This window comes from Medicago sativa, chromosome 6, assembly GCF_051527215.1.
Source record: "Medicago sativa cultivar Bolivia chromosome 6, Bolivia_mono, whole genome shotgun sequence".
Taxonomy (NCBI): Eukaryota; Viridiplantae; Streptophyta; class Magnoliopsida; order Fabales; family Fabaceae; genus Medicago; species Medicago sativa.
This window is the reverse complement of record NC_140754.1, coordinates 54,809,299-54,834,513: the sequence shown is the minus strand read 5'-3', so window position 1 is coordinate 54,834,513 and position 25,215 is coordinate 54,809,299. Positions and strand designations below refer to the sequence as shown.

Below are 25,215 nucleotides of genomic sequence, written 5' to 3'. Positions count from 1 at the left end.
AACATGGTGAATCGAGAGAAGAATCAAAGCGATGATTCGAGGTTGTGAAGGGAAATAATCATCGTGTGTGGAGATAGAGAGAATAGGAAACGAGCATGAAAACCGTGTTACAATGACGTGAGTTTTTTTATTTTTTTTTTGATATTTAGGGGATGTATTGGATTAGGATTCTAAGTGATTTTAAAAGACTCTTTAATTATGAAAAAGTCTTGTGGTATTCAATCAAGACTCTTTGCAATTTAAAAAAAAATATCTTGTGGTATTCAATTAAGATTCTTTGTCATTTTAAAAAAGTCTTGAGGTATTCAATCAAGATTTTTCATCACTTCAAAAAAGTCTCATGGTATTCAAAATCATTCCAATTTTAAAGGATTGTTTAATAAATTAGATTTTAATAGATTTTGTGGGATTTTCTAGTGAAATTTTAACAAGAAAAAGTCTTTCATGAAGACATAAGATTTCTTGGGATTGTTTTTCTTTAAAAGTTCACTATCTCTTTCTTATCCCTTCTTCCTTCTCTCTCTCCCCTCTTTTCTCCCTCCTCTCTCCGTCCCTTCTCTCTTCATCTCTCTCTCCTCTCCCTTCTCTCTCTCTCTCTCCCTCTCTCTCTCGCCTCTCTTTTCTCCCTTCTCTCTCTCCCCCCTTCTCTCTTCTCCCGCTCTCTCTCCTCTCTTTTCTCCCTTCTCTCCCTCCTCTCTTCCCCTCTCCTCTCTCTATTTCTCATAAAAATAAAATAAAAAATAAGAGTTTGTATTGAAAATATTATCATAGAGAGTGTGTAGTAATAATTTCTTTTCAATGAGTCCTTAAAATTCATAAAATCTTTTGAAATCTTATAAATCCATAAAATCCTTTAAAATCTTACGATGTAAATCCATTGAAATCCAAATTAAAAATTCCGATACTCTTTTAAAATCATGAAAGTCATTAAAATCGTACAAAATCTTTTAAAATCTGAGACTTTTTTAAACAAAAATTGTCCTTTTGTCAAAAAAAAAAATCAAAAATTGTCCTTTAAAATCCTAATCCAATACACTCCCTTACAACGGGGTGAGTTACTGAAGTGAAAAGTGGGTGACATATTTTTATTTGATCAAAAAGAAATATTGGGCAACATTCGTTTGTGGGTTCAACCTTCCATATAGGCAAGGTTAAAAACCGAAAATAAGTTTAGTAGTAGTGTCTCTCCAACCTTCCATATAGGCAAGGTTAAAAAAGGTAAATTTTATGCACAGAAATTAAAAACTTTTTCTATTTCACTTCATGTTTGTATACAGTCATTTACCAATATTAGGTGACACTTTCATAACTCAATGCACTCCACTTGAATAACATAAGCAAGCTAATATGTGTTGGCTATCAAATCATTTGTTAAAGGCAACTTCTACATAGAAACTATGAAGGTGAGAAAAACACAAGAACGGGGTTGAAATGTGTTTTGGAAAATTCTTCGTTTCTCCTAAAAACTGAACACACTAGTCAAAAGCTAAGTGAGACAACTTCTGATGTGGTAATCAGAATCTAAATGCAGCGGAATAAAACAGAGAGAGAGAAGAAGAACGACACAAAGCAATTATACTAGTTCCTTCCACAAACCGGAAGTAGTCCAGTCCCCCCTTGCACTTCCAAGGAGATTTCACTAAGAGTAATATCTGATTACAATTGCTCAAGCACACCTGGAAGAGACTTCCTTTTCTCAAGCACACTTTGCAAGAGTCTTCCTTTGCTCAAGAACACAATCAAGAGACTTCCCTGCTCAAGCACAACTGCAAGAGACTTCTAACTAAACAAAATTACACAGAAAATTGTTTAAGGTTGAACACTTGATATACAATCAGAGGTGCTCACAATTCAAATCAGATACAGACTCAATAACTTAAGAATTTCTAAGATGAAACTTTGAGACACAGAAATTCTAAGTGAATGCAGAACAATTTCAGCAGAGGTTTGGCACTTGTAAAAATGTTGTGAGTCTTTCGTTCAGCATTACCAATTCTCTAAGTCTTCACTCCTTTATATAGAGGTGTGAAAGAGACGTTGTGAAATTGCCAGCACATCAAAGAGTCGTTGTTGAAGCTTGATCTTTCACCAATGATCTTTTGCCTGATTTGGTTGTTGTCCTATGAAGAACCAATTTGAAATCCATTCCTTATCCAAAGGAACATCTATGCAGGCGAAGCCGTATTCTAGAGCTGTTTTCTTGTCTTGTAGCGTGGACACAAAACAGAGTAGTGGAGAAGGTGGTTGTACAGTTCGTACAAAGTACAATGTCAACGCTTTCGTCCAAAATTGCAAGCACATGTCTTCAAACACCTTTGAAATGACCGTTGCAAAATTCCACTGATCTTTCGTTGTCCTTTGATGAATTTTGATCCATGACACAACTCTTGAATCCTTGAATTTCTCAAATTCAGTTGATCTTCAGCTTCTGGTGAAATGGCTTCTGTTGAGGCAGCTTCTGATAACGCAGCTTCTGATGATGCAGCTTCTGATAGCGCAGCTTCTGATGATGCAGCTTCTGGACCTCTTGTCTTCAGGAGCACTATTCTTCAGGAGCACTTTACTAACTTCAGGAGCGACTTTACTTCAGGAGCGCTTATTCTCTTCAGGAGCAAGTTGCCTTCAGGAGCGTCTAAGCTTCAATTTTGTTGATCCTTTTTGCTCTTTTATTTGCCCATTCAGAACCAATAAATGATGTAACTTTATAATTATGGTCCTGTACACTTGAACAAATATTAGCTAGTCCAATTTACAATTTTTAATACCTTGTTATCATCAAAACTCTTTAAGGTTCATTGTTAAACACATTTTGTTCCAACAATCTCCCCCTTTTTGATGATGACAAACAATAGTATTTAAAATTGATCAATTGTTGTTAATCTAATTAACAAGTTGACTTTGGGGTTCTGAGGTTTGTAAGATCAGAATCTGAGGTTTGTAAGCTCAAACTCCCCCTGAGTCTGATAGTCTTTAAGGTGAGGTTTGTAAGCTCCCCCTAAGTTCTATCCAGGTTAATTAAATTCATTTAGCGCGCAATAATAACATCAGAGCTTTAAATGAAATGAATTATAGATGAGAAGAGTGGTTCAATTAATTTTTATTTGAAATTTGATACTCCCCCTTTTTGATACACCCCTTTTTAGGTAAAACAAAAGGATAGAAGTTTTGCAAAATTTTCAAATATCATTAATGGGGCTCAGAGCCTTTAAATACTATCACATATACTCCCACTTTTGTCATTAGCAAAAAGCAAATAAGCAATAACGACAAAAAGATTTGAGAAAAACTTAAACAAGAAGAGAGTATAACTAAAATTAGAACCTATAATCTCATCAAAAATATAATCAGAGCATAAAAAAAAACTGAGTAAAATTAAAAAAAATATGCAGGAATTCATGAATCAGAATTAACTAAGCATCAGAAGCAGTAAAAAGATAAAACAAGAAATGTTCAGAAGCAAGAACTAAAGTAGCTAAAACAAACAACAAACAAAACACTAAGGTGTGCAACTAAGGGTTAGTTTATTGTTGTTTCTTCATCTTCTCTAATTCTTCTGCTTGCTTCTTCACTAGTTCTTCAAGAGCTTGTTGCCTCTGAAGAAGTTCTAGTTCCCTTGCTTTAGCTTCTTGTTGTTGTTGTGCCATCCTCTGCCTGAGCAGCTTGAACATTCTTGCCTCTCTGGTCAAGTAGTCAGCTTCTGAGAAGAATGGCTTGTTTGCCAGAAGCAGTCTGGGACCTTCAACTCTAAGTCTTTGCTTCAGATCCTTTAGCAATCTTCTGACAGTAGCTCCCTTGATTCTGATGCATTTATTCTTTATAGCCTCTATCATCTCAGTAGCTCTCTTCTGAACTGATGCCCATTCTTCTTCATATGCATTGGTTAGATCAATTGTCCTTCTTTGATCCACCAGATCATGCATTTTGGAGAGGATCTTGAGTAGCTCTACATCAATATAATCAGATTCTAGGATGTCTAGGGGTGGTTGTTCAAGGGTTTCAAGGTCTGAGAATTGGTCAGAATCACTAAGGACAAGGTCTTGAACAGGGTTGGATTCTGGAATGATGATTTGTTGAGATGGAGTTGAGGATGATGGTTGGTCAGAAGCAATGTGTGAGGTTGAGGATGAGGCTTGGAGATTGACTTGATGATTGTCAATATCCATGGGAGTGGGTTTGGGTAAAGTTTGTTCTTCTTGTGGTTCAGTATGCTCTGGTTGTGGGTTAGATTGAGGTGGTTGTTGTGGTGAAGTTTGTTGAGTTTGAATGTTGGGTTGGGGGTCAATGTCAGCTATTGGTGATTGTGGTTGTGGGGGGTGATGTGGGTTTGTGTGGTTCAGGTGTTTGTTGATGAGGGCTTTCTGAAACAACTTTTTCAGAAGCAACTGCTTCTGGAGTTGTCTCAGAGGCTTTCTCTGAGGTGGGTTCAACCAGATGTAATTCGCCTAAGTAGTGTTGAACAAGATTATCCAAGACAGAAGTGTCTTCTTCTTGCTCAGGTGCTGGTGGCGAAGAAGGTGAGATGAGGGTAGAGGTGACTGGAATCTGACATACTTTGACTGAAGTTCTAGCTACTGAAGTGGTAGCATCTGGTGCTTTTGGGACTGCTTCTGAAGTTCCAACTTTCTTCGAAGCTTTATCAGCCACTTCCTTGACTTCTACAAACTTCTCCTTGAAGAATTCATCACACTTTTCAAGTCCTGAAGCCTTAAGCCTTTGATCCCTCTCCAAAGTACAAAGTACAATGTCAACGCTTTCGTCCAAAATTGCAAGCACATGTCTTCAAACACCTTTGAAATGACCGTTGCAAAATTCCACTGATCTTTTGTTGTCCTTTGATGAATTTCGATCCATGACACAGCTCTTGAATCCTTGAATTTCTCAAATTCAGTTGATCTTCAGCTTCTGGTGAAATGGCTTCTGATGAGGCAGCTTCTGATAACGCAACTTCTGATGATGCAGCTTCTGATAGCGCAGCTTCTGATGATGCAGCTTCTGGACCTCTTGTCTTCAGGAGCACTATTCTTCAGGACTAGCAATGATAGCATGAATCCCTTAGTATATCAAGTTATGATATGAGCAAGTCGTGTAATAGAGCCTTGACGTAGATCGTCGAGAACTAGCAATGATAGCATGAATCCCTTAGTATATCAAGTTATGATATGTTGTTAGATACATATGGGTTTATTTAAATAGAACAAGCTATGAACGAGATACCGTCGACGAACTTAGGTTTCCCTAATCGTCCAGTTTAGGATTGTGTCATGAATAAGTTACGTTAGGCCTCGATGCATTTAGTGTATCTTAGCATAGCGGTCTTAGGATCCCCTTAACCGCCATGGCACGTTTGATGATAGTGAAGACCTATAACGAGTTAGGATGAATCTATGGCGGCCCTAGTATGCACGCCAGTCTAAGTATGCAAGTCCCCACACACGTATAATCAACCGTCAGGTTGTATCGTAGACACGTGGTGACCGTAGGTTTTCCCCGAGGTTACCTATAGCCTAGGATTAGGTAGAACTCACTGAGACATTATGTCTCATTCCAATCCTTATTTGTTTCAGATAAACAGGTTGGTTTAGCAAGCTAGTAGCCGAATGAATATTTTAGCAAATGCTCGTTCGTACCCGCTGCAGGATGACAGGGTTTTTCAAGGATGCATTTTCTACACATTGGACTAGTAGTAGAGCTTATTTGATTGTACGAACGCTCATTGTTGTATTAATTTTTCATTCAATATGTTATAGTTGTAAAATTTTAATGTATCCAGTATCAACTTAATGCACATGCTAAACTTCATAGGTACATTTAGTATGGGTGTTACATTTGGTATCAGAGCCTGGTTGATTCAGATCGTGCCATGGGTCATTAAGTTACAACTAAGGTAGTGGGACCATTGGGTTCCGGGTAAATGTTCTAATTGTTGTTGTTAGTTGAGCCTGATCAACTCAATTTAACACTCAACGGTTAGGACTGATGCCTAGGAGCTGAAAAGGACCCAGGAGGAATGAAGTATATGATGAAGAAGGATCGAGTAGTGTGAACTCGAAGCGAGTTATAGTAAGAGATTGAACGTGCCAGAAGGTGGCCGGTGAACTAGGCAGTGGAAGTTTGAGTCCTCTAGGAATACAAAGCAATGTTATGATGGAATATTCTGACAACGTTGGGTGAGGTGTTAATGACACTTCGTATATTCGAAAAAGAAGAATATGGAAATATCTAAATATGACTTGGAGATTCGATAAGAGTCGTTGTTGGAACGGGATTGCGTTAAAGAAAGAAATTGTATCCTGTAACGTAATTGGAAGGCTATAAGAGTAGGAGAAGTTGACTTATGTTGATGGAAACCAATAGGCTCTCAGGGATAGAGATATGTGAAAGAAGCCGAAAATCTGAATGTCCAGAGTGGACAAGGTACTAACGTTTGGACTGTTGAATGAGTCGGTAGAGAAACAAGTTAAACCACTCGTAGCAGGAAAAGTTAAGAATTTATGTTAAGAGTTAGAACGACTAAGGCATTAATTTCTGACGTGCCAAAAATTGTATCGAATGATGTTGATGTTTTCCATGCATATGTTATAGACTGTTTTATGATGCTAGGAGTGATTGATGTGCATTAGGTTACTTGAGAAATAACATTTTTATGCAAAGTATGTTTTCTGGAAAAATTGAGCGAAAGAAACTCGCCATTAGCGAAATTTTCGCCACAATTAGTTCAAATTCTTTCAGCTTCCCTTCATTCGCTTCGCGGGAGCTGCCACAAGTCAGTCAGTTTGGGGGACCTAAGGCAGTTTTCTGTGCACCGGACACGAGCTTACCGAATCAGTTGCGGGTTCACTCGGAGCTTTGGCAACCACCGTCCGTTCCATAAGTCGAAAAGAAATGGAAGGCTCACCAATGAGGTCTGCAAGTTTCACATCTGGCATTTGTACTACCACTGCTTTCTCTATCTACAAATGTCATTATTGTTATGCCGACCAGCGAACCTTGGGCAAAATTTTCAGTTTTTTCAAAAATGTCAGTTCATCCCTAGGGTCCGCAGTGGCTATTGGGGGTTGTCCTCACAATATTTTATACAATAAAAACCCTTTATAACATCAAGTAACGAGTGCACATTACATCCTAAGGTTTTCCAAGGAAAAGGCATGGACAACCATTAACGGAATCAATCCGATTCAAGGGAACATTAGAAGTTAATGTGGCAAGGGTTAAGAAGAAGCTTGCATCAAGAGTTTTAAGGTTCTGGCTTATAGAATGAACGTAATGGATGTGAGGACATAAGATGGAAAGTAAAGTGGTGAAAAGTTATGCGAAATCGAAGGATTCTCGGATTTTGTGGAATTATGAGTATCTCTTGAAACTATGTTTTCCTTGATTGACTTGCTAAGGCTCGTTATGATGATTAAAATCATAAAGTTTATATGTTTTTAGAAAGGTATACGCATATGGGTGATTGGGGTTGACGTTCTTGAAATTTAAATGGAATTCTGCAGGTACCGGTCGGTCATGGCTCGTGTAGAGTAAGCTAAATTCACTTGGAACAAGATTGATGGCACAGTTGTGTTATCAGCTAGTTCCGTGAATTTTATGGTAACGACTAGGACCCAGATTCACTATGTTTTTATATATGTGATGGAGAATCATCAACGCCAATGACCCGTGTGTTAGTTTATGAAGTTTTCTTAAAGAGAGAAATTGACGAGCAAACATTAATATGATTACACAAAACATAGTATGCGAGAATACGAAGATTCAATGCTGGATGTTCAAGGAAGGCATGCAAGAGCACATGATGAGTTTACATAGGAATTCGAGGATTGCTCTAGAACAAGTTTAAGTGTGTTATGGACATGACAGGAGGTAAATCCAACTAGTGAGTATGCAAGATCTATCCATAAAGAAAGCAATATGAGGATATGATAAGTTTATTGTGAGATTCAATCTTACAAGGCAATGGGAAGTGCAAGATTGCTGCGTTGGTTGCCACATGAAAGGTCTAGGGAAGAGTTCAAGAAGATGGTATATATATAAGAAATGAATGTGAAGTTTCACTCGTCTCAATGGATTAGAGTATTGGTTAAAACCAACCGGTGGGAATCAGATTGGCGCAACAGACATTCACCGATAAAGTTGTTGAAAGTAACCATGGAACATGGAATTTGATAGTAAGAATCTTCGTAAAGAACGTCCGGTGTAGTAACACAGATTTAGCGAGAAGCATTACGAGACGAGTGAGGAGTTCTCGGAACGTTAAGTAAGTAATGAGACTTATACACTCAGAGATGGATATGAAATAGGTATAAGAGATATGTCCTTACATAAGTAAGATAGGAAAAGCTAGAGTCACTACAAATGAAGTAATTGGGTTGCCTATTGGTGGTGTTGAATACGCGTAAGAACTGTTAGTCAGTTAAAAGAGTATGTGCTAAGACAAGAAAGAGATATGTAAGAGTCGAAAGGTTCCTTCTTGTGAATCAAAGTAAGGATCAGGTTAACAAGTGAGATAACTGGTATTCGAAAAAGAGGTTCATACGGGAGGATGTAATAACATTTCAGCGTTACCCAAATATAATGTTCAGAATGATTTAAGTTCAGTGTTCTTGGGACAAAAGGAACGAGATATGTCATGTGGGTCAAGGATCCTACATGATTCGTGATATGCAATAATATGTGTCTAAGAGATATACATATAAGTTAAGAAAGAAAAGAGAAGAATCCACCTTTGAAATTTAAGAATTTAACGTGGAAGAAATATGCTTCTTGAAATACGCATGATGGGATTCATACTCTTTTATGTCGTACTTGTTAAGGGATAACGATACTTGTCAGAATAATGACAAACCATGATTTTATAACTTTTCAAGTTAAGATGAGTAGTAAGGGACTTGGAAACGAAGTTTAGTTTGAAAATATGTAATCTTTATAATCTGAAACCAATGATATATCCATAAATAAACTCACTTAAATCTTAAGCTAAGTCCTACAAAACAAAGGCAAAAGTTATGGTGCATAAGCCATTTCCTTATGCACCATGCATAAGGACTTTACAACCATCAGATTTATTGGACACTTGTAATAATCCTAGGCTTCTCAGCTCACACTCTCACAATAAGCAAAAAACAAGGGAAAACGAAACACAGAATCCGATGAAGATTTTGGCCGACCAACGCCTCCGGAGCAGTGGCCGGATTTTTTTTAACTCTTTTTTGGAAAATGAAAACAGCTTTTGAATTCCTTTTTCGTCCTGATTACGAATCCGAACTTAGATTTTGAAGAAGATGAAAAGAGGATCGTAGATCTAAGATTTTGTTTCAAATTTTTTTATGGTTTGTTGTGAATTGCGAATCTCACTTTCCTCAGTTCCGAATCTCACTTTCCTCAGTGTAATGACTTCTATTTTCACTGTTGAATGGCTCGATTTCGTCAGTGTAATTATTTTAGTTTTGAATCTATGAGCTTAGATCTTGGCTATTTGATAACTTTTTTTGAGAAACTAAGGCCGGATCTAGGACAAAGAAGAAAAAGGATATGTGAAGATGTAAAAATTTCTGAAAATAGAGGAGTTTTTGAACTCCGACGCGGTGGTGCCACCACCCCGGGGAAGTAAGCTTGCCGGAATCTTCATCTCCCTCACTAGTTTTCTGGAAATCATTTCCACGGCAAAATGGTTTTGGAGTTCAACTCACAGAAACCATTTCAACAACAAAATGGTTTTGGAGTCCAACTCACAGAAGGATTTATGATCTCAAGGTTGAAGATGAAGTTCATGTTTCTGGAAACCATTTCCACAGCAAAATGGTTTTGGAGTTCAACTCACAGAAACCATACCCATAGCAAAACCATTAGACAATTATTTTGGTTTCTCATAGAAGACTATCAAAACCATTAAACCATAATTATGGTTTCAGTAATAATTTCAGTGTATAACATCTTAATCATTATTCAAAACCATCTAACAATAATAATTTCATTAAAAATCATTACACAATTATCTTGGTTTCACATACATGACTATCAAAATCATTAAACCATACTTATGGTTTCAGTAATTTATAAGGAAAATGCTAAAAGTTACGAAAGGCTTGTGCACAAAATTAACACGAACATCATTGCATCCTAGATTTCGTTATCAGTTGCTCATCAATTTTTTCAATGATGAAAGATTATCCTTGAAAGTTGAAATCACATGACAGACAATGATCTTTGGTCAATAACCATTAAAAAAATCAAGTACATAGTGGAAATATATGGTTAGCTAATTAAGAATTTAATTTTAAACCAAATTTAAAATTGAGAATTTTACTTTCAATTTAAAATTAAAGTGTCTTTGAATTTCTAATAAAAAGAAAGGATTGAAACACATTTAGGATTTGTAGTGAAAGCTCAAAAAATGAATTGCTAGAAAATATTGTTCATGTTGTTCTTATTGGAAACCAATCTCAATGGAAACTTCCATACTTATGGAAGTTTGTTTTGTTTTGTTGTTACGCATTTGGTTTTTTCTGGGGTGTAGAAAGCAATTTTGTTGGGCTAGGTGTTATTAGACTGGACTTATGCAGGACTTATGCATGGTGCATAAGTTATGGCTTATGCATGATAACCACACCCCAAAACAAACATATGATTATATTAAAATTTTAAATAATATTATTTTGATAATCTTTTTGACAACATTTACATAAAATAAAAGCTATGTCTCTTACATGAAAGGTCCGGGTTCAAACCCTAACCACCACAAAAAAACGTAATCATTAATGGTACAAAAAAAAGGATTGAAAATCCAGATGAAAGAAATTTGATGTGAAATTTTGATTGTTATAAACCCTATAGTGTAAATTAAATAAAATTGAACTTCTAAATATAATTAAATAAAGATTAAAATTATTAAAAGTTACCTTAGGATTAAAATTGACTTCTTTATTTTTATTTTTTAAGAAAAAATTGACTCATTTATTTGACATTTAATGTTGCATATGTATATTACATTTTGATTGGTTAATATCTTGAAGGGGTAAATTACCCCATAAACAAGATAGGGTAATCTGGGACTCACCTATAATTATTGAATTGAAAATCTCCTCAACAAAAACAAGGCTTTAAAGTGTAAAATTTGCATCAAAATACTCTTACCAGTCTCTTATATAAACTGGCTCAGGGACAAAACGGAAGGTAGACAAAATATAGAAACTCTCTAATATTCTCAAAGAAAAGTTTATATTGTTTGAATTCTTCAATGCCTGAGTATGCCTGAATTCTTGATGGTGAGCCTTATTTATACTTCTCTAGGAAGGCTCTACATTACAAACTAAAAATATCTAGAAACATTTATTACAAAGAAAAGTCTAGAAACATGGATACCCTAGTTCATATGACTAGAAGGGTCTAGAAAAGTTAAGATTTACCTAGTGCTTAATTTTATTTTATTTAGTAGAGTGACTAGTAGCTTCCTTATTATACCATAGTATTCTAGAGATTTCCATATTATTCTTTATTATTCTAGAGACTTCCATATTATTCTTCATCATTCTCCCCGAGTTGGAAGAAACTCGTCCTCGAGTCAAGAAATTCTTCTTGGTCCTCAAGAAAACAACTGTAACCGTCTGACTTAGGATGAAATGAGCCATTTTTGAAATTATGTCTTCGACTACCATTTTGGATTCATTTTGTTGATGAGTCCAAAGTATTCTAAGGACAAAATTTGTATCAACATTTTTCCAAGTTGGCTTAGGAACTAGACGAAGCGAACATAACTTTGTTTTATCCTTGAATAGTTCCTTTGCAACTAAAAGTCCAATTGGCTTGAATTCCTCTTTTCCTTCATTGAGTGGAAGACGTGCCAGCTTGATTTTAATCCCATCCTTCAAAAAAGTGCAAGTGTTGGCATAACCATCATATAATGCAGGACGATCATATAAAGAAGGCCTCCAAGTATCCATAGAAATATCATCACACCATATATCTTCATTATAATTATTTCCAATCGAAAATGAGCCAATGGAGTGTTGAGATTCTTTTACCTCATTATCCTTATCGAGCCATTGTAGACTGCATGGATGCGGGTGCTCCTTTGTCGAAAACTTTAATTTTTCTACCATATAGTTTGATACAACATTTTCACAACTTATGTTATCGATGATGATATTACAAACCATGTCTCTGGCTATTGTTGTATGCAAGCTTCTTTCAACCTCCAGAGATTCACCATAGTCAGCAGGGATATATATCTTCATCATATATTGGTTCTCCCATCAACTCTTCTTCAAACGATTCATGAATGTTTTCTTTTTCTTCTTCAAAAATATTGTTTATCTCCTCATTAACGACGATGACTACTTTACGATTCACACAATCTAAGGTTATGTGTACATAACCTTGACACATGAAACATTTAGGTATATTCATATTTTTCTCTTCGATTGAGTTATCTTGGGGTTTAAAAGAGAAAATAGGTTGATGTGTTAGTGATTTATGAGAATCAAATTGATTTTTTGTAGAGGAAAGAGGTTGGTATGAACATGTTTTGGATAATTGTGGTTGTGCAAAATTCTCTTGATAATAACGAGGTGGTAAATAGTTACGAGTTAGTTTCTGAAGTATTTTCTCCTAAATCTTGATCTTGCTTTTCCCTTGACACTTTTGTTTCTTTTAGGGTTTTCCCACCAAAAAAAAGCATTTTTCTTCAGCTTGACAACAACAATCTTTACTTTTTGCTCATCTGAAACCTCCTTATACTCAAGTACGCGTTCAACAGTTTGTAGGGAATCCATAAACTCATCGGGTTGTAAGTTCCCTTCAAAATCTGGAATGTCTCATTCATCTGAAGTTGATGCTGATGTGATCGACTGCTTCTAGATGATGAAGAGTCACTACCGGAGCCATCATATTTGAATCTCATTTGTTGTGCTTTCAAAAGGGCTTGTTGGGAATTAACGGTATCTTGTAGTTGTTGAATTTGTCGCCTCATTTCTTCCATCTCCATCTCTTGCAAACTTCTTTCATTTTGTCTTCGAGGTGACATTTTGACGATGATGGTTCAACAAACTATTTGGTGAAGATTGTGGTGGTGAGTGATGATTTTGTTGGTGGTGAAAACTTGTTAACCAAAGGTTTTCTTCATTTCCCAAACAAAATGACGGTGTTAGTTTCGCAAACAAAATGACCACAAAGTGAAGATTTACAAAGACAACTCCTTGCTCACTTGAAAACTCACTTTCTGTTTATTTTTTCACTCAAACTGGTATCGTAACCAGTTCTGATGCCAAATCTGGATCAAGGTCAAAAGAAAATGTAGAGAAAATAGAGAAACTATCTAATTATCTCAAACACTTGATGGTGAACCTTATTTTATACTACTCTAGGAATGCTCTCTATTACAAACTAGAAATATCTAGAAACAAACAAAAGTCTATAGATATGGATGCTCTAGTTCATATGACTAGAATGATCTAGAAACATTAAGATTTCCCTAGTGCTTAATTTTAGAATGTCGAGTAGCTTCCTTATTATTCTTTAGTATTTTAGAGATTTCCCTGTTATTCTCTGGTGTTCTAGAGACTGTAATGATCTCAAATTTAGCACAAGTAAAATAATGAATCTCAAACAATTTTCATTAGTAAAAGATGAGTACAAAGGAACAATTGATTGAGAATACAAGTGTTGATAAGAACAATTTGTTAAAGTGAAAGGAGCTGAAATAAAGATAGATCTAAGAACAAGCTTAGGAAGAAGAAATCATTCCAAAGAATGCCAAAGGGAGGAAGTAGAGACTTTCATCAAATTCTAGACACCCTTCTTGTTAACCACTTGCTCTATTTTATAGAAGGTTAAGAGAATATTATCCCTTAATTGTTGGATCAAGTGACACATGTCCCTTTTCTCTAACCAATTGTTGATTCCACTTTGATGACTTGGCATTGTTTGTATTTGAATCATAACATTACTCCCCCCATTAAAATCAACCTTGTCCTCAAGGTTGAAGAAAAGACAAGGTTGTTTAGCACTAATAATATCTATCCAAGTGATCTTCAAGTCAAGTGGACCTTTCCAATGAACAAGAAAACATCCATTGGGATCCCATTGCTTGATGTGTAAAATTTTGTCAGCACCACCCCAATATGTCTTTTCATCTGTTATAACATCTTGAAGCAGTTGAAGGGATGACACTTGACCCTTCACAATAATCTTCATAGCCGCAGACAAATGGGATCTCATATTGTCTTGAAAGACAAAATTAAATTTTGCTGCTTCAGTGAGAGGTGAGAATAGTGCATTATCTCCAAGGCAATATCCCATATGATGTTCTTGACCAGTTGAAATGTGTCTTAAAATAGTAATATTACTGAACTTTGAACTCTCAGAACATGTTCTCCATGCTATATATTTGCCCTTAATTATCCAACAATAAGAGATGGGAAAATCTGATAGGCATTTAGAAGTCTTGAGTGTGGCATCACCAAAAAATGCAACATAAGCTTGTGGAGAAGTCACAATAGCAGTAATACTATCAATTACAAATGCCAAATTGCAGTATGACATATAAGATGTGAAAATGTAACCAATGATTTTCAAAGCACCTATACTAACCTCTTCCTCATTTAATGGTGCCGTTGACCAGCCCAAATACACGGAGGTTAAAATAGGCGTGGCAAAATGGAAAGCATGGGTGGGAATCATATGCAATGTGCAAGAGGTCTTCAAAACCTTTAAAAAATCTGCCACAACATGAACACTGAGAAGGTGGAGAACATATATTTTTCTACTTGGAAATTGTGTAGTAATTGGGGTTAAAGTATGAGGAAAAGGATCTAAAAACCAAAAGGGGCCATAATCAATAGGAAGACCCAAAATGCCAATGTTAAATATGTGTGCAACTAATTCACTTCCCTGAGACATAAGTGCCTCAAACACAAGTGCCTTATATTCTTTCCTATTCAATTGCTTCTTGTGGAACTTCATCATAAACTCCTTTAAGAGCACAGCATAAACTTTGACTTTGCAGAAGCTATAAGCATTAGTAAAGTCTTGATCATCACAATGGTCTCCTTGGGTATTGAGTACATAGAACCTACTAGAATGGGGAGCATTCCATGAGAAGTTGCAAATCAAGGCAGATTCACCAAGCACAAACCTTAAGCAAAGGATGAAGCTTCTGCTCTTAATTATCACAACACGGTAAACAAAGCCACAACAAGCAATCCATCTCAATTGATCATAAACCTCATATATAAATTGTATCTCCACAACAACACATGATATGAAAACAAACTCACAAGAAAGCAAAGTTTTATCTTCCAAGATACCAGCTAGTATAAACTCACAGAGCAAAGTGTTCAAAAAACTCATAATTGTTTTAGGCATTTCATCGAACAGTTGTTGAGCAGTTTCTTTTAAAGAATATATCAAAGCTATAAGAGCAATAGGAGAAGGGTAAAACCTGAATATGGAAACTTCACTACACCTAACAAATCTCCAAACGTGATAGTGAGCATTTAGATTCCACAAATTTATCAAATCAAGAGAATACCCAAATCCAGTAACAATTTGAAGCAAAATCATAACCTTTAGTTTGCACGGTCCAGCAATTTCAGTTACCACCGCTCTATGACAGGTGTCAGGAGGCTCTGGAGGTGGTGGAGACATGGAGCGATCCAGCGTCATGTGAAAATCTGACTTCATTTGTCGAAAACTACGATCCGGCGTTTTTGGTGGCGGCGACGATAGACAGTCACAAGAACAACACTGCCTTTCCGTAAGCACATCTGGTGATGATGGTAGCTCCATCAATTCATCACTGAGCATCGATATCATCATCGCTCGGTTTGGCTCCGCGAACAAACTTACGGCCACGACTATGGAACTCTTCTCAAGGACCGAAGGGAACTCAATTTGCTCATCAGAGGTGATACTTTTGATGTTGAAATCACTCGTTGGAGTCACTGCATCAACCACTAAACTTTCCGCACAAATAGATTTGTCTGTGTCAGACTGGTTCTCAATTGATTTCAGAGAGGGATGAATTTCGTCTGACATTGGGAGAGACTCACTTATCAGTTCTGATGCATCAATCTGCGTTGAAGGTTCTGAAACATCAATCTCCTCTTGCAACAAGTCGATCACTGTTGTACCCCTCTGAAACGGTTGATTCGTCAGAGATTGAGTGGATGAGTTCAAACCACCATTAGAAGCGGAACCCATGTGAAGCGCAACCAACTGTGCCTCAATGTGATCCAGACGCGAGACGTCGGCTGAGCGGGAACGCAAATACTCTGTGTGGCGTACTTCTTCAGCTTCCATGAACTTCTTCATTGCTGCGCTGAGGCTTTGGATGGCTGCCTCTAACTCGTCCATACACATATCATCCTCCGCCATGGTGATCGATGAAAGCACCAATGTAATGATCTCAAATTTAGCACAAGTAAAATAATGAATCTCAAACAATTTTCATTAGTAAAAGATGAGTACAAAGGAACAATTGATTGAGAATACAAGTGTTGATAAGAACAATTTGTTAAAGTGAAAGGAGCTGAAATAAAGATAGATCTAAGAACAAGCTTAGGAAGAAGAAATCATTCCGAAGAATGCCAAAGGGAGGAAGTAGAGACTTTCATCAAATTTTAGACACCCTTTTTGTTAACCACTTGCTCTATTTTATAGAAGGTTAAGAGAATATTATCCCTTAATTGTTGGATCAAGTGACACATGTCCCTTTTCTCTAACCAATTGTTGATTCCACTTTGATGACTTGGCATTGTTTGTATTTGAATCATAACAGAGACTTCCATATTATTCTTTATTATTCTAGAGACTTCCATGTTATTTTTCTTCATTCTCTGTCACACTATAGGATTAATCTTACTTACGTTTGGACTTAAATAACAACCTGGTATAATTAGTTGGATGGATGTGAAACAGAGATAAAACCCACCGCCAACAAAGATAAATGAATACTGATTTTCTGTTTCACCGCCAACAAATAATGTTACAAGTAAGAAATAATATTTTTTTTTCTTTGAAGAAGCAAAAGAAAGAATAGTTTATCAAAGCCACAAAGATAAATTTAACTAACTACCAATTTATTTGCTACAAGTAACAAACAAAATTCTGTTTCTGTTTCTCGCCTCAGTTTTTGTTGGAAAATATAGATAGCGTGAGGGAGCTAGTGGTAGGGACACACATTAGTGATGATCATATTGTAGGAGGAGACACATTAGTGATATGGTGAAGCCTCTAATATTATTGACATTGCATCTCAAAGACTTAAAGGCTTGAATACAATTGCACCCATATAAGTCTATTTATAGGTGCTTATAGATGTTTCTAGAACTAGAATAATCTAGGCCTTTGTTTTCCTTTTCTACATTAGAATATTATGGATGTTTCTAGGCTACAACTCAACCTAGACATTAATGGAACAATCTAGAAACATATAATAACTTTAAGCTTATTCTAGTTTTCTCTAATGTATTCTAGAAATATCTAGAAATGTGCATCATATTTCAACACTCCTCCTTGATGCATATTTCGAAAACTTCAAATGTAGTACGTAGTTGCTCAAACATAGATGTGTGCTATCATCTCCTCCTGCATTGATACTCTTCATAGTTGATCAATTTGACATGATAGAAAAATTTGTGCCACCTCTTGCCATAATATTTGTTATTGGTCTCCTTGCCGGTCTTGTTGAAGACTTCTGCATGGACCATTCTTCCTCCTTAGTTGCATGTGAATCTCCTTGTCGACATTGTTGAAGATTTCTGACAGGGAGAATTTCTTGTCCATAGTTGCTTGTGAGTCTCCTTGTCACTCATGTAGTAGATTCTTGACAGGGACTCATTCTAGCTCTAGTAGTTACCTATGCTTGTACTCAAGTTAAGCATCAGAGGTCACAGGTCTCCATTTATATTTATTACCTGGACTTGTGCTCTATTCGAACTTGAGTGTCTTATTCGCCATAGGTCTTCGACATTAGTCGGACTTGAACTTTAGAGGATCGGGCTGTTAGGCTACCTGAACTCCTCTATAGCCTTCTTAGTTTTTGTTTGAACTCAAACAGAGTAGAGCCTTGTGGCTACATGTACTCCTTTTGTGTTTGAGTCATAGACTGAGAATTTCTACTTTTGTAGAATTCATGTTATAGAAGAACATATAGTTGGTGACACGAGGTCATATTTTGCTACGCCCTGTTAATGACCGAACGCAGCTCTGATACCACTGTTGGAATATAGAGCGTGAGGGAGCTAGAGGTAGGGACACACATTAGTGATGAGCATATTGTAGGAGGAGACACATTAGTGATATGGTGAAGCCTCTAATATTATTGACATTGCATCTCAAAGACTTAAAGGCTTGAATACAATTGCACCCATATAAGTCTATTTATAGGTGCTTATAGATGTTTCTAGAACTAGAATAATCTAGGCCTTTGTTTGCCTTTTCTACATTAGAATATTATGGATGTTTCTAGGCTATAACTCAACCTAGACATTAATGGAACAATCTAGAAACATATAATAACTTTAAGCTTATTCTAGTTTTCTCTAATGTATTCTAGAAATATCTAGAAATGTGCATCATATTTCAACAGTTTTTGTTTCTCTCTATCAATAAATAGTCCTTGTTTCACATCTTTTGTTAACGCAAACAAACTCTTCTTATTCCTTCTTTACAATTTTCACTCCCTAACCGATGATGAAACCACGAAAAGAACAAACATCATTGATCTACAGTTTCATAGTTCGCCGCTGCGACGTACATGACTGCTGCAACAACCGCAACATAACTATCTTCTGCGACCCACTCATTATCGCTGAATATGCCAACTCCAGAGGTGATTTCACCTACATAGCAAAAAGACTCATCCATGAACTTCCTTTCTCAGAGGAGAAACTTTTTTCTTCACTTCGTTCATATTTCTCTAATTTTTTTGGTTCGAATAGAATCTTCAATCACCGGAGTGGTGGTCTCAACTTTACTTACCTCATTGGCAAACAACACAGTAACTCACATAAACTCTTCACTTTGTTCATGTTTCTATATTTTTTTTCTTTTTTGTTTGTTTTAGAATTTATTGTTTTTGTTTTTCTATTGATGTTCGGAACTGATTTGGAATATGTTGAATTTTTTTTTAGTTTATTGTGTTGTTGCTGTTGGGTCTGCTGGAACTAAGCTTCCAACTACTTTTCTTCTACGTATCGAGAAGGATTTTATTACCAACAAATATGATCAAAATGCAGATCTAGAATTTGGGTATCTGTTTAGTGTTTACATATCCTGCAGTTTTTGTATTGTTAGTTTGTTACGATGACATCTGAAATATTTGTTGTTCAATGATGTAGATCTAATTTGAAGCAACACATGCAAAACTGTGTTGAACATCTGGAGGAGATTAGACAGGATAAAAAAGTGAAACTACCTCCGAATTTAGAAGTCAGATCTGATATGATAGGAGAGATTATGAGGGTAAGCCGTGTGCTTTATATCCGTTATAATTCTTGTTGTAATTATTCACCTTAAAGATGAATAAGTTGGGTGTCCGGGGTTCGAACCCTGTAACACCCTAATTCCCGACGATAATTTTACATAATAATAATCATGGTTTTAACGAAAAAGGGTGCCACACACATTCATTAATCATACTACGTAATAAAATAATAAAGAATTAGATACAACAGCGGAAGATCCTTCATAAAAATTTCATTATTATAAAAATATCTTGTCTTCAAAATTATTTAAGAAAAATAGCATAAAACATCAAAATGCTTAAACTTCATAATTCAGGGACATTCAACGTTTAACCCAACCCAGTGTTACAGATCAGAGCACGTATTTATTCGACTACTTTATATCACAAATAGTAACTACAGGAGTATATCCATGTTGCCACCTTCTAAGCGTCCCGCAAAGCTAAAACTCCTCGTCCTGAGTGTCTGTATCCCAAGGATACAGACACCAAATTACACAAACAACAACAAAGGGGTGAGAATTCACAACATAACATATATTGGGGTACATGAATAGTAAAGAAGATAATCTTATCATCATTGGTCCTCCATTCACATCATCATCAATTATTCATCATATCATCATCAATCATTCATCATGATACTCATACAATTTATTACATAAACATCATTAACACATACATCTTATGCACACCTTTAACACATACCATATTCACATCATTAGCACATATCACAGTTCACCTATCATGACCTATATGCAACGTACTTCATTCCTAGACCTACATGCATGCCGGTACCGGATCCTATCGTCATAATAATGTAGTTCAGAGATGTGTTACTGAAACATACATTTCGTCATTCGTCATTCGTCATTCGTCATTATGCAGTATGATATGATGCATGAAGACTCACCAAACATCATTTAGAAAGACACATAAACAACACATCATCTTTACGTCATAGTCATTCATCATTTTTCATCATTCGTCATTATTCATATTTCGTCATTCTTCGTCTTTCATCATCTTAACAATCATAACGTCGTTATACATCATCATTAACACATTATCGTTAATTAACGTCATATGTTCATCTGATTATATCTAACTCATTCTCTTACTAGAACTCATGTCATGTTTAGAACCTACACTCATCCTTGGTTTCTTCTACATTCTCTGCACCATTTACTCCTAGTAACCTACCTCATCCTTCATCCTAGGTCTTTATGATTTTTACTACTCCCTCGTCTTTCCTCCTAATAACTTCTGTCCATACGACTAGACTTATTAAGTCATAAGACCCTATTGTCAGTTATTAAATTCATCATTATTATCGTCTATTACCTAAGTCCTCTAACATCATACACTAATTTTACTTGGTTTGTACTTTTAAAAGTATAGTTTAAATCATTAGACTCAATCTTTATTCTAAGTTGCTTCTATTATCTTTGTCCCTTGTTTATGAACTATTCCTAAAACAATCATCTTTTCTTATCTTATCCCTTACCTTTCTTCTCATTCATCTTACTATCTTCTATTAGATTCATATCCTGACTCACCGCTCTTACTACCCCTCACGCCGTTCATTTAATTCGTACACAAATTCCTATCTCATTTTACATTTCATCCTAACAACCCCAACATTGTAATCAGTTCCCTAAATTCATCCTCGTTATTTCTATCGTTATGATCTTTTATCATTAATCATAAGTAACTCGATATTCATCACATCTTTCACCACATCTCTCTATTTAACCTACTCCTCTCTAATCCTCATTCACCTACGCCTCGTCGTGTGACTCCTTTCCGCATCTACCTGACAACTTTCCTAAGTTCACACTCTTCATATAGCCTCATCGCTATATTCATTCCCTTACTATAATTTACTATCATTTTCATATTTATTAGTTCATGAATAACCCTCTTACAACTCACTCTACTTTCCCCTCAAGTCTTTCATAAGCATCTTTATTTACGTCGTTCATCATCATCATCTTACTACATTTATACTATCATCATACCTCATCATCTTATAACGTGAATATCGCATCCGTCGGTTAACATCATATCTACATATTAGTTTAAATTTTTGTCAAACCAACATCATATTTAGATCCCACATCCATTCTTAATTTACCCTCGTTCTCTTCATCTTTTACTTCTATAGACACATTATATCCTTCATCCTCAATCACTATTCCATGCTCCACATAATGGTTTCCATCTATACATCTAGCTTATTACGTTCTTAAGATCCTATCTTCATGTATTAGTCCCTCATTATTGTCGTCTCACTACAAGAAAACTGTATTTTAGCGTCGACCAAAAACCCACTCTAACAGGGCTAAAACCGACGCTAACACTGATTTAGCGTCGGTATAGCGTCGGGCTCGGGGCAGGCTAAAAAACTCGAAGCTACTGGGTAGCGTCGGATTTTTGGACTCCGAGGCTAACATAGAGTCGGTAAATGCCGAGTGTAATCCGACTCTAAAATGATCCGAGGCTATTAATTCCAGTAATTTAAAAGTCAACCAAATTAAGTAGAGTCTGCCGAACCGACGCTAAATGATTATTTTAGAGTCGGATTGGCAAACTCTAAAGTCAACATTGAAGTAGTCAACCAAATTTGTAGAGTCGGCCACTCCGAAGCTAAAGTCAATATTCGAAAGTCAATTAAAATTATAGAGTCGGTCTGGCCGACGCAAGTTGGTTAATTTTAAAGAAAAAAGCCTGTACTTTATACCCTATTTTCCCCATTGTGCTAATAAGCCGGTTAACACATCAAATCAGTTGTTTCATTAATTTGAACTTGTAACGTACTGATTTTTTTTAATGAATCTTGGTCAATCGGCAAAAACGATACACGTTACTAGTATACAATATATTATATTCTCCAAAATCAAAGTGTTTTGGTAAGGAGACATGAAATATATGGCAACCTGACACAAAACCAAGTCCTATCACTAATAAAAAGGTTTAAAATTAAACACAAGCATAAAATGTATGAAAATATCTATTGAATATTTGTGTTCAATGTTTGCGGATTACCCTACATTTTAACAGGCTTGACGAGCCGACCCATGTGGACTATCACGCCTTGACAGATCTAGCCTAAACTCATTTAGTGCATATAATATTAATAAGCTAGGATGCTTAAACTTAATTACAACAAGTTACCTGATGTAAAAACCTAGCACTAGTTAATTAAAATCACAACCTTTTTTAATGGTTTAATTTACTTTTATGGCTTTTTTCCTTCAGAAGTATATTCATATGCCTTCTTTAATAAATTGTTCAACTTAGAGTATAAACTAAAAGAATTCACCGTATCTAAAGGTTCAAATGATTTTTTTTATAGTTCTTCAAAAGTATATTCATATACCTTATCCAACCAAACACTAAATTAAAATCTCATGAAACTATCATACTCCAATTTAACCTTTAAACAAATTATAAATTAACTAGATATCAATAATCATTTATAACTTAGAACTGTCCAAATCAACTTTGACTGCATACCAGTATCTAGAGGACTCTAGATCATTATTTCTATTTGTTTTCACAAACAAGTGAACACAACACATAGCATCACACCCTAAGCCAAGAAAACTTCTCACATTTGTCTCTACATTATAGGTACACAAAGAAAAAGAGGAAAACAAAAACAACGTCATTATAATACATTATGCCACAACTTGTATAATCAAAGTACCTATATGGTGAAGTAATTGTAGAACACGCCTTCGTAACCTGTAACTCTCTCAGGTAGCTCTCCACTAACTTATCTGCCCTGTGTACAACAGACACAAAAAGTTCATATATATTACAAGCTTACATCACAAAAAAGAAGGAAAAAAATGAAAGAAAAAATTGTTAAAAGCTAACTGTAAAAGCTGCATGCTGCAGACTCAAATGCTTTCACACCTGTTCCAAACTGAACACTGCATTTTAGGAAGTTATGTGTACTGGAAACCAGAAATGAACTGCATAGCAAGTGTGATAACTGTGATTATAATTCTATTCCATAGTCAATATGTGTTGCACAGTAATTTATTAGTTTTTAAAGTTAGCACTTACATTGAAAATGACATATATACTGAAGAAAGACAATGAGGAGTTTTCCCACAATGGATCAGTTCATGACTTGAACTGAAACTTCAGGTTCAAATGTCTTCAAATAACTTTGTAGGAGTCCAACATAGTTGTGTTTATAGCTAGTCCACCTATAAAGCACGGACATCTGACACGACATTAACACGGGCACATCTACACTGTTAATGTAAAAAATATAGGGCGTTGACATTGTTACATACATATTAATTTACTTACAAAAAAACTACATTGTCACCATAGCTTACTAGCATATCTGACATGCAATCTCTCTCTTTTTTTTTTAATTTAAAATTTAAAATAACTTTAATTAAAAAATCCCTTGTGAATCATACTTCAGCTATATCACTTGTATTTTAGAAAGGAAAAGCAATAGAAATTATAGAATAAATCTGACTAATATTTCTAATTATAATAACTCCTTACTTTTCTTAGTTAAACTAACAGGACAAGTTTTGTCATTAATCTTATAGATAATATGAGAAACAAGAATCACAGAAACACATGTAATTATCTATACTCTACAAAATATTTTACCTTGTTAGTGCTCCTATAAACATACCATAACCCTTGGTCTTTAACACAAGAATCAACTAGACAAAGCCAACATCTCCAAACAAGCCAATCCATACTATACAAATCCACGAGGATTCGCATATGTTAGAAAAAAAGAATTCTGAGGTAACTTTGATAGCAAGCTGTCACTAGCTCTTTAACGAATTGTGATAGCTTTTCAATTGGAAGAAGTAACTTTGATTTTTCTTTTCTCTCAGGTACATAAATTAGCACACCAGTTATAAAGATATAACAAGGTAAAGATATAACAAGGTGATGGTCAAATATTAGTTTAAAAGAAGAATAAAAGCACAAACGCCTTTTTCTAGGGAACATATAGAGAATAGAAACTAGATTACTTTTCTATGTGGCATGGTTTTTATATAATAGTATGCATGGTAAAGGTCCACGTGTTTTTGTAGGTGGCTACATATATTTTACAAGGTTCACTTGACATTATTTCTACATAGATTCACTACTTGACATGATTAACAACAAATTTAGTATTATTCTCAATTAAATGTGGCTAATGGATTGAACCAAAACTTCATCAACAAATAAAAATAAGGATTACCTTGCAAATTATAATTGAACTCCAGCACTTTTGTATATACTTACATGATTTAGTACCTACACAACAAAGTATAAAACATTAAACCATGCCACATAGAAAAGTAATACACTATCACAAAACAAACAGAAGTGCTGAAATATAAATATACTTGGTTTATAGATGTCAATACATTAAAGGCTTCCTAAAATTGTTAAGCAAGCATGAATATAATTATACCCATCATGATTATTACTTTCAAGTATGTCAATCCTTTAAAGTCAAGCAAACAACATATGAAATCCAACATAAGAATAAAACTAGCACCAAGAAAAAACTAAAAGCTTAACTTTCAGTTTAATCCCTCAACCTTCAGAAGGTACTCTGGTAAGTCATGGCACTTGTAGTGTTTTAAAGTGTATTCCCCTCTGTCTTTCACTTTACCATAATCCTTGCATCATGGTATTCCTACATCGGTCGTCTCCACAACATTCTTCAACAAGTAATTGATCATCAAAACTCGTCTATCCCATCTTATACT

At 35.5% G+C, this 25,215-nt stretch overlaps 2 long non-coding RNA genes across 3 annotated transcripts; one reads left to right on the top strand and one right to left on the bottom strand.

Moving 5' to 3' along the window:
- The first annotated feature begins 18,586 nt into the window (after positions 1–18,586).
- On the top strand, positions 18,587–19,460 carry LOC146915739 (uncharacterized). Its single transcript, XR_015014751.1, has 3 exons — positions 18,587–18,994; positions 19,128–19,245; positions 19,335–19,460. It is a non-coding gene; the product is annotated as an uncharacterized LOC146915739 (long non-coding RNA).
- Positions 19,461–22,898: 3,438 nt separating this feature from the next.
- On the bottom strand, positions 22,899–25,215 carry LOC146915738 (uncharacterized). 2 transcript variants are annotated; one of them, XR_015013455.1, is made up of 4 exons: positions 25,045–25,215; positions 24,107–24,754; positions 23,345–23,393; positions 22,899–23,249 (listed from the first exon to the last, which is right to left on the bottom strand). It is a non-coding gene; the product is annotated as an uncharacterized LOC146915738 (long non-coding RNA). The 2 variants fall into 2 exon arrangements; XR_015013454.1 differs by lacking the exons at positions 24,107–24,754; positions 25,045–25,215 and having other exon boundaries at positions 23,345–23,603.